We start from the raw sequence: 12592 nt of genomic DNA, 5'->3' as shown, positions 1-12592 counted from the left end.
TGTTGTTTTATCCTATGCTTTATTAAATTGTATTTATGTTGTTTTGTACTATGCTTTATTAAATTGTATTTATGTTGTTTTAACCCATGCTTTATTAAATTGTATTTATGTTGTTTTATCCTATGCTTTATTAAATTGTATTTATTTTGTTTTGTCCTATGCTTTATTAAATTGTGTTTATGTTGTTTTAACCTATGCTTTATTAAATTGTATTTGTGTTGTTTTAACCCATGCTTTATTAAATTGTATTTATATTGTTTTATCCTATGCTTTATTAAATTGTATTTATGTTGTTTTATTCTATGCTTTATTAAATTGTGTTTATGTTGTTTTATCCTATGCTTTATTAAATTGTATTTATGTTGTTTTATCCTATGCTTTTTTAAATTGTATTTATGTTGTTTTAACCTAGGCTTTATTAAATTGTATTTATGTTGTTTTATCCTATGTTTTATTAAATTGTATTTATGTTGTTTTATCCTATGCTTTATTAAATTGTATTTATTTTGTTTTGTCCTATGCTTTATTAAATTGTGTTTATGTTGTTTTAACCTATGCTTTATTAAATTGTATTTGTGTTGTTTTAACCCATGCTTTATTAAATTGTATTTATGTTGTTTTATCCTATGCTTTATTAAATTGTATTTATGTTGTTTTAACCCATGCTTTATTAAATTGTATTTATGTTGTTTTATCCTATGCTTTATTAAATTGTATTTATGTTGTTTTATCCTATGCTTTATTAAATTGTATTTATGTTGTTTTATCCTATGCTTTATTAAATTTTATTGATGTTGTTTTATCCCATGCTTTATTAAATTGTATTTATGTTGTTTTAACCTATGCTTTATTAAATTGTATTTATGTTGTTTTATCCTATACTTTATTAAATTGTATTTATGTTGTTTTAACCTATGCTTTATTAAATTGTTTTTATGTTGTTTTATCCTATGCTTTATTAAATTGTATTTATGTTGTTTTATCCTATGCTTTATTAAATTGTATTTATGTTGTTTTATCCTATGCTTTATTAAATTGTATTTATGTTGTTTTAACCTATGCTTTATTAAATTGTATTTATGTTGTTTTATCCTATGCTTTATTAAATTGTGTTTATGTTGTTTTATCCTATGCTTTATTAAATTGTATTTATGTTGTTTTATCCTATGCTTTATTAAATTGTATTTATGTTGTTTTATCCTATGCTTTATTAAATTGTATTTATTTTGTTTTATCCTATGCTTTATTAAATTGTATTTATTTTGTTTTGTCCTATGCTTTATTAAATTGTGTTTATGTTGTTTTAACCTATGCTTTATTAAATTGTATTTGTGTTGTTTTAACCCATGCTTTATTAAATTGTATTTATGTTGTTTTATCCTATGCTTTATTAAATTGTATTTATGTTGTTTTATCCTATGCTTTATTAAATTGCATTTATGTTGTTTTATCCTATGCTTTATTAAATTGTATTTATGTTGTTTTATCCTATGCTTTATTAAATTGTATTTATGTTGTTTTATCCTATGCTTTATTAAATTGTATTTATGTTGTTTTATCCTATGCTTTATTAAATTGTATTTATGTTGTTTTATCCTATGCTTTATTAAATTGTATTTATGTTGTTTTAACCTATGCTTTATTAAATTGTATTTATGTTGTTTTATCCTATGCTTTATTAAATTGTATTTATTTTGTTTTATCCTATGCTTTATTAAATTGTATTTATTTTGTTTTGTCCTATGCTTTATTAAATTGTGTTTATGTTGTTTTAACCTATGCTTTATTAAATTGTATTTGTGTTGTTTTAACCCATGCTTTATTAAATTGTATTTATGTTGTTTTATCCTATGCTTTATTAAATTGTATTTATGTTGTTTTATCCTATGCTTTATTAAATTGCATTTATGTTGTTTTATCCTATGCTTTATTAAATTGTATTTATGTTGTTTTATCCTATGCTTTATTAAATTTTATTGATGTTGTTTTAACCTATGCTTTATTAAATTGTATTTATGTTGTTTTATCCTATACTTTATTAAATTGTATTTATGTTGTTTTAACCTATGCTTTATTAAATTGTTTTTATGTTGTTTTATCCTATGCTTTATTAAATTGTATTTATGTTGTTTTATCCTATGCTTTATTAAATTGTGTTTATGTTGTTTTATCCTATACTTTATTAAATTGTATTTATGTTGTTTTAATCTATGCTTTATTAAATTGTATTTATGTTGTTTTATCCTATGCTTTATTAAATTGTATTTATGTTGTTTTATCCTATGCTTTATTAAATTGTATTTATGTTGTTTTATCCTATGCTTTATTAAACTGTATTTATGTTGTTTTAACCTATGCTTTATTACATCGTGTTTATGTTGTTTTATCCTATGCTTTATTAAATTGTATTTATGTTGTTTTATCCTATGCTTTATTAAATTGTATTTATGTTGTTTTATCCTATGCTTTATTAAATTGTATTTATGTTGTTTTAACCATGCTTTATTAAATTGTATTTATGTTGTTTTATCCTATGCTTTATTAAATTGTATTTATGTTGTTTTATCCTATGCTTTATTAAATTGTATTTATGTTGTTTTATCCTATGCTTTATTAAATTGTATTTATGTTGTTTTATCCTATGCTTTATTAAATTTTATTGATGTTGTTTTATCCCATGCTTTATTAAATTGTATTTATGTTGTTTTAACCTATGCTTTATTAAATTGTATGTATGTTGTTTTATCCTATACTTTATTAAATTGTATTTATGTTGTTTTAACCTATGCTTTATTAAATTGTTTTTATGTTGTTTTATCCTATGCTTTATTAAATTGTATTTATGTTGTTTTATCCTATGCTTTATTAAATTGTATTTATGTTGTTTTATCCTATGCTTTATTAAATTGTATTTATGTTGTTTTGTACTATGCTTTATTAAATTGTATTTATGTTGTTTTAACCCATGCTTTATTAAATTGTATTTATGTTGTTTTATCCTATGCTTTATTAAATTGTATTTATTTTGTTTTGTCCTATGCTTTATTAAATTGTGTTTATGTTGTTTTAACCTATGCTTTATTAAATTGTATTTGTGTTGTTTTAACCCATGCTTTATTAAATTGTATTTATGTTGTTTTATCCTATGCTTTATTAAATTGTATTTATGTTGTTTTATCCTATGCTTTATTAAATTGTATTTATGTTGTTTTATCCTATGCTTTATTAAATTTTATTGATGTTGTTTTATCCCATGCTTTATTAAATTGTATTTATGTTGTTTTAACCTATGCTTTATTAAATTGTATTTATGTTGTTTTATCCTATACTTTATTAAATTGTATTTATGTTGTTTTAACCTATGCTTTATTAAATTGTTTTTATGTTGTTTTATCCTATGCTTTATTAAATTGTATTTATGTTGTTTTATCCTATGCTTTATTAAATTGTATTTATGTTGTTTTATCCTATGCTTTATTAAATTGTATTTATGTTGTTTTAACCTATGCTTTATTAAATTGTATTTATGTTGCTTTATCCTATGCTTTATTAAATTGTGTTTATGTTGTTTTATCCTATGCTTTATTAAATTGTATTTATGTTGTTTTATCCTATGCTTTATTAAATTGTATTTATGTTGTTTTAACCTATGCTTTATTAAATTGTATTTATGTTGTTTTATCCTATGCTTTATTAAATTGTATTTATTTTGTTTTATCCTATGCTTTATTAAATTGTATTTATTTTGTTTTGTCCTATGCTTTATTAAATTGTGTTTATGTTGTTTTAACCTATGCTTTATTAAATTGTATTTGTGTTGTTTTAACCCATGCTTTATTAAATTGTATTTATGTTGTTTTATCCTATGCTTTATTAAATTGTATTTATGTTGTTTTATCCTATGCTTTATTAAATTGCATTTATGTTGTTTTATCCTATGCTTTATTAAATTGTATTTATGTTGTTTTATCCTATGCTTTATTAAATTTTATTGATGTTGTTTTATCCCATGCTTTATTAAATTGTATTTATGTTGTTTTAACCTATGCTTTATTAAATTGTATTTATGTTGTTTTATCCTATACTTTATTAAATTGTGTTTATGTTGTTTTATCCTATGCTTTATTAAATTGTATTTATGTTGTTTTAACCTATGCTTTATTAAATTGTATTTATGTTGTTTTATCCTATGCTTTATTAAATTGTATTTATGTTGTTTTATCCTATGCTTTATTAAATAGTATTTATGTTGTTTTATCCTATGCTTTATTAAATTGTGTTTATGTTGTTTTATCCTATACTTTATTAAATTGTATTTATGTTGTTTTAATCTATGCTTTATTAAATTGTATTTATGTTGTTTTATCCTATGCTTTATTAAATTGTATTTATTTTGTTTTATCCTATGCTTTATTAAATTGTGCTTATGTTGTTTTATCCTATGGTTTATTAAATTGTATTTATGTTGTTTTATCCTATGCTTTATTAAATTGCATTTATGTTGTTTTATCCTATGCTTTATTAAATTGTATTTATGTTGTTTTATCCTATGCTTTATTAAACTGTATTTATGTTGTTTTAACCTATGCTTTATTACATCGTGTTTATGTTGTTTTATCCTATGCTTTATTAAATTGTATTTATGTTGTTTTATCCTATGCTTTATTAAATTGTATTTATGTTGTTTTATCCTATGCTTTATTAAATTGTATTTATGTTGTTTTATCCTATGCTTTATTAAATTGTATTTATGTTGTTTTAACCTATGCTTTATTAAATTGTATTTATGTTGTTTTATCCTATGCATTATTAAATTGTATTTTGTTTTGTTTTATCCTATGCTTTATTAAATTGTATTTATTTTGTTTTGTTCTATGCTTTATTAAATTGTGTTTATGTTGTTTTAACCTATGCTTTATTAAATTGTATTTGTGTTGTTTTAACCCATGCTTTATTAAATTGTATTTATGTTGTTTTATCCTATGCTTTATTAAATTGTATTTATGTTGTTTTATCCTATGCTTTATTAAATTGCATTTATGTTGTTTTATCCTATGCTTTATTAAATTGTATTCATGTTGTTTTATCCTATGCTTTATTAAATTTTATTGATGTTGTTTTAACCTATGCTTTATTAAATTGTATTTATGTTGTTTTATCCTATACTTTATTAAATTGTATTTATGTTGTTTTAACCTATGCTTTATTAAATAGTTTTTATGTTGTTTTATCCTATGCTTTATTAAATTGTATTTATGTTGTTTTATCCTATGCTTTATTAAATTGTGTTTATGTTGTTTTATCCTATACTTTATTAAATTGTATTTATGTTGTTTTAATCTATGCTTTATTAAATTGTATTTATGTTGTTTTATCCTATGCTTTATTAAATTGTATTTATGTTGTTTTATCCTATGCTTTATTAAATTGTATTTATGTTGTTTTATCCTATGCTTTATTAAACTGTATTTATGTTGTTTTAACCTATGCTTTATTACATCGTGTTTATGTTGTTTTATCCTATGCTTTATTAAATTGTATTTATGTTGTTTTATCCTATGCTTTATTAAATTGTATTTATGTTGTTTTATCCTATGCTTTATTAAATTGTATTTATGTTGTTTTAACCTATGCTTTATTAAATTGTATTTATGTTGTTTTATCCTATGCTTTATTAAATTGTGTTTATGTTGTTTTATCCTATCCTTTATTAAATTGTATTTATGTTGTTTTATCCTATGCTTTATTAAATTGTATTTATGTTGTTTTAACCTATGCTTTATTAAATTGTATTTATGTTGTTTTATCCTATGCTTTATTAAATTGTATTTATTTTGTTTTATCCTATGCTTTATTAAATTGTATTTATTTTGTTTTGTCCTATGCTTTATTAAATTGTGTTTATGTTGTTTTAACCTATACTTTATTAAATTGTATTTATGTTGTTTTAATCTATGCTTTATTAAATTGTATTTATGTTGTTTTATCCTATGCTTTATTAAATTGTATTTATGTTGTTTTATCCTATGCTTTATTAAATTGTGCTTATGTTGTTTTATCCTATGGTTTATTAAATTGTATTTATGTTGTTTTATCCTATGCTTTATTAAATTGTATTTATGTTGTTTTATCCTATGCTTTATTAAATTGTATTTATGATGTTTTATCCTATGCTTTATTAAACTGTATTTATGTTGTTTTAACCTATGCTTTATTACATCGTGTTTATGTTGTTTTATCCTATGCTTTATTAAATTGTATTTATGTTGTTTTATCCTATGCTTTATTAAATTGTATTTATGTTGTTTTATCCTATGCTTTATTAAATTGTATTTATGTTGTTTTAACCTATGCTTTATTAAATTGTATTTATGTTTTTTTATCCTATGCTTTATTAAATTGTATTTATGTTGTTTTATCCTATGCTTTATTAAATTTTGTTTATGTTGTTTTATCCTATGCTTTATTAAATTGTATTTATGTTGTTTTATCCTATGCTTTATTAAATTGTATTTATGTTGTTTTAACCTATGCTTTATTAAATTGTATTTATGTTGTTTTATCCTATGCTTTATTAAATTGTATTTATTTTGTTTTATCCTATGCTTTATTAAATTGTATTTATGTTGTTTTATCCTATGCTTTATTAAATTGTGTTTATGTTGTTTTATCCTATACTTTATTAAATTGTATTTATGTTGTTTTAATCTATGCTTTATTAAATTGTATTTATGTTGTTTTATCCTATGCTTTATTAAATTGTATTTATGTTGTTTTATGCTATGCTTTATTAAATTGTATTTATGTTGTTTTATCCTATGCTTTATTAAACTGTATTTATGTTGTTTTAACCTATGCTTTATTACATCGTGTTTATGTTGTTTTATCCTATGCTTTATTAAATTGTATTTATGTTGTTTTATCCTATGCTTTATTAAATTGTATTTATGTTGTTTTATCCTATGCTTTATTAAATTGTATTTATGTTGTTTTAACCTATGCTTTATTAAATTGTATTTATGTTGTTTTATCCTATGCTTTATTAAATTGTGTTTATGTTGTTTTATCCTATGCTTTATTAAATTGTATTTATGTTGTTTTAACCTATGCTTTATTAAATTGTATTTATGTTGTTTTATCCTATGCTTTATTAAATTGTATTTATTTTGTTTTATCCTATGCTTTATTAAATTGTATTTATTTTGTTTTGTCCTATGCTTTATTAAATTGTGTTTATGTTGTTTTAACCTATGCTTTATTAAATTGTATTTGTGTTGTTTTAACCCATGCTTTATTAAATTGTATTTATGTTGTTTTATCCTATGCTTTATTAAATTGTATTTATGTTTTTTTATCCTATGCTTTATTAAATTGCATTTATGTTGTTTTATCCTATGCTTTATTAAATTGTATTTATGTTGTTTTATCCTATGCTTTATTAAATTGCATTTATGTTGTTTTATCCTATGCTTTATTAAATTGTATTTATGTTGTTTTATCCTATGCTTTATTAAATTTTATTGATGTTGTTTTATCCCATGCTTTATTAAATTGTATTTATGTTGTTTTAACCTATGCTTTATTAAATTGTATTTATGTTGTTTTATCCTATACTTTATTAAATTGTATTTATGTTGTTTTAACCTCTGCTTTATTAAATTGTTTTTATGTTGTTTTATCCTATGCTTTATTAAATTGTATTTATGTTGTTTTATCCTATGCTTTATTAAATTGTATTTATGTTGTTTTATCCTATGCTTTATTAAATTGTATTTATGTTGTTTTAACCTATGCTTTATTAAATTGTATTTATGTTGTTTTATCCTATGCTTTATTAATTTGTGTTTATGTTGTTTTATCCTATGCTTTATTAAATTGTATTTATGTTGTTTTATCCTATGCTTTATTAAATTGTATTTATGTTGTTTTATCCAATGCTTTATTAAATTGTATTTATGTTGTTTTATCCTATGCTTTATTAAATTGTATTTATGTTGTTTTATCCTATGCTTTATTAAATTGTGTTTAGGTTGTTTTATCCTATACTTTATTAAATTGTATTTATGTTGTTTTAATCTATGCTTTATTAAATTGTATTTATGTTGTTTTATCCTATGCTTTATTAAATTGTATTTATGTTGTTTTATCCTATGCTTTATTAAATTGTGCTTATGTTGTTTTATCCTATGGTTTATTAAATTGTATTTATGTTGTTTTATCCTATGCTTTATTAAATTGTATTTATGTTGTTTTATCCTATGCTTTATTAATTTGTATTTATGATGTTTTATCCTATGCTTTATTAAATTTTGTTTATGTTGTTTTATCCTATGCTTTATTAAATTGTATTTATGTTGTTTTATCCTATGCTTTATTAAATTGTATTTATGTTGTTTTAACCTATGCTTTATTAAATTGTATTTATGTTGTTTTATCCTATGCTTTATTAAATTGTATTTATTTTGTTTTATCCTATGCTTTATTAAATTGTATTTATGTTGTTTTATCCTATGCTTTATTAAATTGTGTTTATGTTGTTTTATCCTATACTTTATTAAATTGTATTTATGTTGTTTTAATCTATGCTTTATTAAATTGTATTTATGTTGTTTTATCCTATGCTTTATTAAATTGTATTTATGTTGTTTTATCCTATGCTTTATTAAATTGTATTTATGTTGTTTTATCCTATGCTTTATTAAATTGTATTTATGTTGTTTTAACCTATGCTTTATTACATCGTGTTTATGTTGTTTTATCCTATGCTTTATTAAATTGTATTTATGTTGTTTTATCCTATGCTTTATTAAATTTTGTTTATGTTGTTTTATCCTATGCTTTATTAAATTGTATTTATGTTGTTTTATCCTATGCTTTATTAAATTGTATTTATGTTGTTTTAACCTATGCTTTATTAAATTGTATTTATGTTGTTTTATCCTATGCTTTATTAAATTGTATTTATTTTGTTTTATCCTATGCTTTATTAAATTGTATTTATGTTGTTTTATCCTATGCTTTATTAAATTGTATTTATGTTGTTTTATCCTATGCTTTATGAAATTGCGCTTATGTTATTTTATCCTATGGTTTATTAAATTGTATTTATGTTTTTTTATCCTATGCTTTATTAAATTGTATTTATGTTGTTTTATCCTATGCTTTATTAAATTGTATTTAGGTTGTTTTATCCTATGCTTTATTAAACTGTATTTATGTTGTTTTAACCTATGCTTTATTACATCGTGTTTATGTTGTTTTATCCTATGCTTTATTAAATTGTATTTATGTTGCTTTAACCTATGCTTTATTAAATTGTATTTATGTTGTTTTATCCTATGCTTTATTAAATGGTATTTATGTTGTTTTATCCTATGCTTTATTAAATTGTATTTATGTTGTTTTAACCTATGCTTTATTAAACTGTATTTATGTTGTTTTATCCTATGCTTTATTAAATTGTATTTATGTTGTTTTATCCTATGCTTTATTAAATTAAATTTATTTTGTTTTGCCCTATGCTTTATCAAATTGTGTTTATGTTGTTTTAACCTATGCTTTATTAAATTGTATTTGTGTTGTTTTAACCCATGCTTTATTAAATTGTATTTATGTTGTTTTATCCTATGCTTTATTAAATTTTATTGATGTTGTTTTATCCCATGCTTTATTAAATTGTATTTATGTTGTTTTAACCTATGCTTTATTAAATTGTATTTATGTTGTTTTATCCTATACTTTATAAAATTGTACTTATGTTGTTTTAACCTATGCTTTATTAAATTGTTTTTATGTTGTTTTATCCTATGCTTTATTAAATTGTATTTATGTTGTTTTATCCTATGCTTTATTAAATTGTATTTATGTTGTTTTATCCTATGCTTTATTAAATTGTATTTATGTTGTTTTAACCTATGCTTTATTAAATTGTATTTATGTTGTTTTATCCTATGCTTTATTAAATTGTGTTTATGTTGTTTTATCCTATGCTTTATTAAATTGTATTTATGTTGTTTTATCCTATGCTTTATTAAATTGTATTTATGTTGTTTTAACCTATGCTTTATTAAATTGTATTTATGTTGTTTTAATCTATGCTTTATTAAATTGTATTTATGTTGTTTTATCCTATGCTTTATTAAATTGTATTTATGTTGTTTTATCCTATGCTTTATTAAATTGTGCTTATGTTGTTTTATCCTATGGTTTATTAAATTGTATTTATGTTGTTTTATCCTATGGTTTATTAAATTGTATTTATGTTGTTTTATCCTATGCTTTATTAAATTGTATTTATGTTGTTTTATCCTATGCTTTATTAAATTGTGTTTATGTTGTTTTATCCTATACTTTATTAACTTATATTTATGTTGTTTTAATCTATGCTTTATTAAATTGTATTTATGTTGTTTTATCCTATGCTTTATTAAATTGTATTTATGTTGTTTTATCCTATGCTTTATTAAATTGTGTTTATGTTGTTTTATCCTATACTTTATTAAATTGTATTTGTGTTGTTTTAACCCATGCTTTATTAAATTGTATTTATGTTGTTTTATCCTATGCTTTATTAAATTGTATTTATGTTGTTTTATCCTATGCTTTATTAAATTGTATTTATGTTGTTTTATCCTATGCTTTATTAAATTTTATTGATGTTGTTTTATCCCATGCTTTATTAAATTGTATTTATGTTGTTTTAACCTATGCTTTATTAAATTGTATTTATGTTGTTTTATCCTATACTTTATTAAATTGTATTTATGTTGTTTTAACCTATGCTTTATTAAATTGTTTTTATGTTGTTTTATCCTATGCTTTATTAAATTGTATTTATGTTGTTTTATCCTATGCTTTATTAAATTGTATTTATGTTGTTTTATCCTATGCTTTATTAAATTGTATTTATTTTGTTTTGTCCTATGCTTTATTAAATTGTGTTTATGTTGTTTTATCCTATGCTTTATTAAATTTTATTGATGTTGTTTTATCCCATGCTTTATTAAATTGTATTTATGTTGTTTTAACCTATGCTTTATTAAATTGTATTTATGTTGTTTTATCCTATGCTTTATTAAATTGTATTTATTTTGTTTTATCCTATGCTTTATTAAATTGTATTTATGTTGTTTTATCCTATGCTTTATTAAATTGTATTTATGTTGTTTTATCCTATGCTTTATGAAATTGTGCTTATGTTATTTTATCCTATGGTTTATTAAATTGTATTTATGTTGTTTTATCCTATGCTTTATTAAATTGTATTTATGTTGTTTTATCTTATGCTTTATTAAATTGTATTTATTTTGTTTTATCCTATGCTTTATTAAATTGTATTTATGTTGTTTTATCCTATGCTTTATTAAATTGTGTTTATGTTGTTTTATCCTATACTTTATTAAATTGTATTTATGTTGTTTTAATCTATGCTTTATTAAATTGTATTTATGTTGTTTTATCCTATGCTTTATTAAATTGTATTTATGTTGTTTTATCCTATGCTTTATTAAATTGTATTTATGTTGTTTTATCCTATGCTTTATTAAATTGTATTTATGTTGTTTTATCCTATGCTTTATTAAATTTTGTTTATGTTGTTTTATCCTATGCTTTATTAAATTGTATTTATGTTGTTTTATCCTATGCTTTATTAAATTGTATTTATGTTGTTTTAACCTATGCTTTATTAAATTGTATTTATGTTGTTTTATCCTATGCTTTATTAAATTGTATTTATTTTGTTTTATCCTATGCTTTATTAAATTGTATTTATGTTGTTTTATCCTATGCTTTATTAAATTGTATTTATGTTGTTTTATCCTATGCTTTATGAAATTGCGCTTATGTTATTTTATCCTATGGTTTATTAAATTGTATTTATGTTGTTTTATCCTATGCTTTATTAAATTGTATTTATGTTGTTTTATCCTATGCTTTATTAAATTGTATTTAGGTTGTTTTATCCTATGCTTTATTAAACTGTATTTATGTTGTTTTAACCTATGCTTTATTACATCGTGTTTATGTTGTTTTATCCTATGCTTTATTAAATTGTATTTATGTTGCTTTAACCTATGCTTTATTAAATTGTATTTATGTTGTTTTATCCTATGCTATATTAAATGGTATTTATGTTGTTTTATCCTATGCTTTATTAAATTGTATTTATGTTGTTTTAACCTATGCTTTATTAAACTGTATTTATGTTGTTTTATCCTATGCTTTATTAAATTGTATTTATGTTGTTTTATCCTATGCTTTATTAAATTAAATTTATTTTGTTTTGCCCTATGCTTTATCAAATTGTGTTTATGTTGTTTTAACCTATGCTTTATTAAATTGTATTTGTGTTGTTTTAACCCATGCTTTATTAAATTGTATTTATGTTGTTTTATCCTATGCTTTATTAAATTTTATTGATGTTGTTTTATCCCATGCTTTATTAAATTGTATTTATGTTGTTTTAACCTATGCTTTATTAAATTGTATTTATGTTGTTTTATCCTATACTTTATAAAATTGTACTTATGTTGTTTTAACCTATGCTTTATTAAATTGTTTTTATGTTGTTTTATCCTATGCTTTATTAAAT

Source organism: Phyllobates terribilis, unplaced genomic scaffold (assembly GCF_046119375.1).
Source record: "Phyllobates terribilis strain yellow unplaced genomic scaffold, ASM4611937v1 Scaffold_21__1_contigs__length_20361869, whole genome shotgun sequence".
Classification (NCBI taxonomy): domain Eukaryota; kingdom Metazoa; phylum Chordata; class Amphibia; order Anura; family Dendrobatidae; genus Phyllobates; species Phyllobates terribilis.
Note: the sequence above shows the minus strand (reverse complement) of the source record.